Source organism: Patella vulgata, chromosome 7 (genome assembly GCF_932274485.2).
Source record: "Patella vulgata chromosome 7, xgPatVulg1.2, whole genome shotgun sequence".
In the NCBI taxonomy this organism is placed as follows: Eukaryota; Metazoa; Mollusca; class Gastropoda; family Patellidae; genus Patella; species Patella vulgata.
Genome location: NC_065885.2, coordinates 66,538,763 through 66,543,840, shown reverse-complemented (window position 1 = coordinate 66,543,840; position 5,078 = coordinate 66,538,763).

The following is a 5,078-nucleotide window of genomic DNA, read 5'->3' as shown; positions in this document are numbered from 1 at the left end:
GTTTAAATAAAATTGAACGAAACGAAATTTGTACATGAATTTAATAAGATATGTCCTCAAGCCGAGATCTCCTTTATTACTTTTGTCGTTCTTCAAAAATATATGCAATAAACCATTAAAAGGTTAATACAACACAAAATCAATAAATGTTTTTATTATTTAAACTTAACAGACCAAAAAAGTTGGGTAGGATACTATCTTGGTGTTGACGTTCAGGGACAATCTGGTTCAAATACAGGGTCCTGTTTCACGAAATTTTAACTAAAGATAAAATCCAAATTTTAGTAGATACTTCAATTTTGATTGGCTAAGCACTAAAATCAGTCTAAAATTATCCAATCAAATGACTAAAATTTGGATTTTATCTTAGTTAAAATTTCGTAAAACAGGCCCCAGATCTATATTTCGTTTCGTTTTTTTATACCTTCGATGGCCTACACTACATGAAGATCTGACCGGTTTACTGGAAGGTCGCGTCAGGGGTCGTACGAGCGGTTTACCCATAGTTCGCCGTAACAGACCGTTTCATTGGTTAATCCCTCACTTCAACCAGAACACCGGTAATATAATAACTCTTCCAGATCCTAGTGTAGTACAGACAAGTAAAACAAAATTTTGAACTATAAAAAATGAAACGAAATAGGATCTGTGTTTTAATCAGATTGGTTCAGGGATAGACTTGTCACTCAGATAAGATAATAGAGATGGTGACGAGGATATAATAGTAAATAATTTGAGATGGAAATAATATTTACTGTGCATGGTCTTCCCATCTATACTGACTGTTAATCATTAATAAAATACACATGCGACGTCATCCTTTGATGTTGGCGAACCCATTATTCAAATAATGGTACTGGCAATTTGTGTGTGTGAAATAGCTTTATTTAACGTCCGCTTCCAACGAGGTGATATCGCAGCCAATCGTACAGTATTTAAACTAGGTGAAATATTGGACTCACTTGACGATTTCATTGAAATGCACGTGCGTTATAGCGTGTATTTTAAGTTAAATGGTGATGAGCATTGGTCGAGAAAGTTCATCGGGAATTTCCGATGTGGTTTCCTCTTGTCAGTAGTGCAGGGCGGAGAGCCTGAAAAGGACATCTGTCTAGTCGTTCGGATGGGACGAAAAACCGAGATCCCGTGTATGCATTAGCGTGCACGAAAAAAGATCCCTTGACAGTTGGAATTCGATATAATTTCCCTCATAGCATACAGTATGGCGTATGCCCGTCTTCATTAGCCCAGTCGGGGCAGAACAGTAGGACGTTGAACCCCATTTCATTTTTGCAAGACATTGCTTAATATATTGATACAACACTCTGGATAATATATTACTTAACGTCTCGCTCTCGACCATTAAACCATACATATACCGGGCCTTTATTAAATATATGACTATCTTAAGCTGTTCCTTGATTGGAACGGAAAACATGAAAATTATAGCAAAACTCGACATAAGTATATTGATATCAATAAAAAAAAGTACTAAATAAGGGTGTTATAAGCCCCAAAAATGTATTTTAACATAATGTAATAAAAATGTATTGCGTGATAATGCAATGAACAAAAGAATTGTGTCATAATGCAATGACAAAAATGTAAATAAATACAATGCAATAAAAAGAACAAAAACTCCTTCGTATTAAACATACATTATGACGTCACATTAATAATGACGTCATTGTATTAATCATATTAAACATACATTATGTAAGAGCTAAATCTACCTATTGCAGGTCCTTCTTTAGGCCTAAAATGTTATCTAAATTATTAATTAGACATTAATTAACTTATCCAGACCATAATCAACTCTCGATGGCATCGCTAGCCTACGATGTTTATTGGATTAGGTTCCGAATTGCTGTTCGACTTCCATTCACAATTTAATCATTAAATGGATAATCGAGACTATGTGTTTTTTTTATCCTACCGACTTTAGTAATGATGATCGAGGCTAGGCCGAAAATTCAATCGCTAAATACTCGGTTTGGAGTGGATCAATTTGACTGAAATTTTCAGCAAATTCCTTTAACATTATCTAGTTTTTAACTATTATAGTGAGAACTGCCAGCTTTTTACCTAATCTTCCATAATGTATCTTGAAAGCAGATGATCCTTCCATACCCTTTAGTCATTGATAAATATTCACAATAAACTGTACACGACCGTGCATTACTCATCTTGTTGTTATCCACCAATTTATCCACGATAGACATGAAACTCGACATGTCTGTTCTTTGGGCAGTTGCGCATTTATTGGTCCATGGTACGATGGTATTTGTTCTTTTTTGTTTAAATCGCCGATCGTCCTTTGCATGTTTCGGAAAATATCAAATTTTTAACGCATCAATTCACCCCAAAATTGATTATTCAGCAGTGTATTAGGAAAGATAGTTTAACGCCCACTCGACACAAACTAGGTCATTTCGGGACTAACATATGGGGTTCAATTTTATGTCAACAATTCGTTTGCCCGTATGGGGGTATTTAACAGTGGAAGGACACGGGGAAAACCCACGAGGTTAGACAGGCAACCCTACTCCTTGTCACGTACAAGCATGGAATTGAAACCACACCTCTTGACTCAATGACAGACCTTATGATCTAAAGCGTACACCACTCTTCTTAACAATATTGTTGCAGTCATAGACGTACACATTGGCGTGCACGTAAAAGATCCCTTGGCAGTTGGAGTTCGATATAAGAGTAGGCTGTAGCGCCGCTGTCTGGGCAAAATTTCGCCTCATAGCACACTGTATGACGTATGGTCGTTTTTATTAACCTAGTCGGAGCAGAACAGTCGGACGTTAAACCCCATTTTATTTGATTACAGCCATAGATATAAAACATTCACCGTATAAAATTCACAAGAAACGAATATTAAATAACATGTCGTAATAAAAATACCCCAATCGCTTCAATATGATAAATGTTTGGTGTTTAAGAGAAAAAAATCGACATTCGGTTGAAGATGACATTCACTTGGATGGGGTTATTCCTATGTTACAATACCAATCGGGCAGAGTTCTGTGAGGTTTGTTTCGAATTCCCCCCCCCACACCGGTTGTACGTGACAAGGAGTAGGTTCGCCTGTCCAACCTCGTGGGTTTTCTCCGGGTCCTCCGGTTTCCTCCCACTGCTAAAGACCCCTACGCGCAAGCGAATTATGCCGAAATGACCTAGTTTGTGTGTCTCTCTCTCCCACTCTCTCTCTCTCTCTCTCTCTCTCTCTCTGAGGTTTACCCTTATATGGAATTCCAACTGTCAATGGATGTTTTACGTGCACGCCAATGTGTACACAGGACCTTGGTCTCTGTCAAATGATTTCTAAAATACTAGTATAATTTATCTACTATATTATGTGCAAAATAGGATAACACTTGCATGAATAATTTCAACTTCCACGGGTTGACCATGGCATTTCGTCCCATTTGAACGCCTTGGCACATATTTATTGTCAATAAGCAGGTCCCATCTCAGTTGGGCGAGAGAAGCGAGTCCTCAGCTGAGCGAGAGAAACGAACTTGAAAAAGCACAAAACTTCATCTCAGCTGACTAAAACGTGAGTAAGACGCTGGCTCGATATTCATGCGGTCCCTTGAAAGTTCACCGGGATTTTCCGGGATGGTTACCATTTGTCAGTGGTTTAGAATGGAGGGTCTAGAAACGGATCCCTTGGCAGTTATAATTCGATAAAAGAGCAGGCCGTATCCCAGCTGTACGGGCAAAATATATCTCATAGCATACTGCATGGAGTATGCTCATCTTCATTAGCCCAGTTCGAAACAGAACAGTAGGCCGTTAATACCCATTTCATTTTCCGGCCATGTGAAACTCGCGTGTATCAACAACAACATGCATATCCTAACCTTGAAAATACGGTAGCGCAATTCTCCGCCATGCCTTAGGGGGGGTCTAGTGAATGTCGATAAGGGAATTCAGTGATTATTAGTCTAAGGACCACGTTTAGGTTCCCACAATGTCAGTATAATATCACAAACGTGCTGTGACTGAACCAGTTGAAAGGGTTTATTAAACGTGCAGGGGAATATTTTAGTAAAAAGGTCAACTCATGGTTCACTGCCATTAAATATGTTGTTATTTAGATTTCTGTGTAAGTAAAGAAAGCGTTGAATAACACGTGACCTAGCTGGAGGGTAATAAAAGGCTGCATACCACGTGATTCACCGAGTGTGAGTGACCCCCTTTCGTAGATATTTTTTAGACATATTGAAAATAAACAACCTATATCAATCTATTTATCAATCGTTTTTACGTCATAATACACAACCAAGCGCAGAGAGAGAGAGAGATAGAGAGAGAGGGAGAGAGAGAGAGAGGGAGTACAAATGTAGTTTTCTTCAGAAGTGGGACGAAACTGGAGGATCCAGACAAAACTCACTAGTTGGGACAGACCTTAGGATCTAAAGCGCACGCGTTAGACCATTCGACCCTCTCTCTCCACCTTCTCAGAAAGAGAGAGAGAGGAGAGAGAGAGAGAGGAGAGAGAGAGGGGGAGAGAGAGATTTAACGTAATTTTGGAACGTGATTCAAACTTATTTCAATAATTTGCTTGCGCATAGGCTTTTTTAAGCTGTGGGGGGGGGGCGGAGGACCCGGAGAAAACCCACGGCGCTTGATAAGCGACCCATTCAGGTGAAACCACGCCACTCGACTATATGATCTAAATCAAACACCAACCAACCTTGAAAAGGTACAAAGTCGTAAAGTTAAAATAGGCCAAAAAAAAAAGCTGTTTTTATGGTTGAACTACCTGGTATTTTAAACTGTCTACATTTTACAACCAAGACGCGTTAAATTTATCGTCGTTTGCAATATTTATCTTAAAAGGTTTTCGTAATCAGCATGAAGCCATGTCGGTACATGGCGGAGGTGACAAGAACGGACTGCCGCAAGGATAACCTGTAACCACATTAGTCTTTATACAGAGAACAAACGACCCCGTTGATAAGACAATAATTAATACATCGTATAACCCCACGTCAAATAAACGACTTTAGTTTACTAGCTTTGATTCGAATTGTCGAGATGTTTTTGTTTTTATTTTTTTA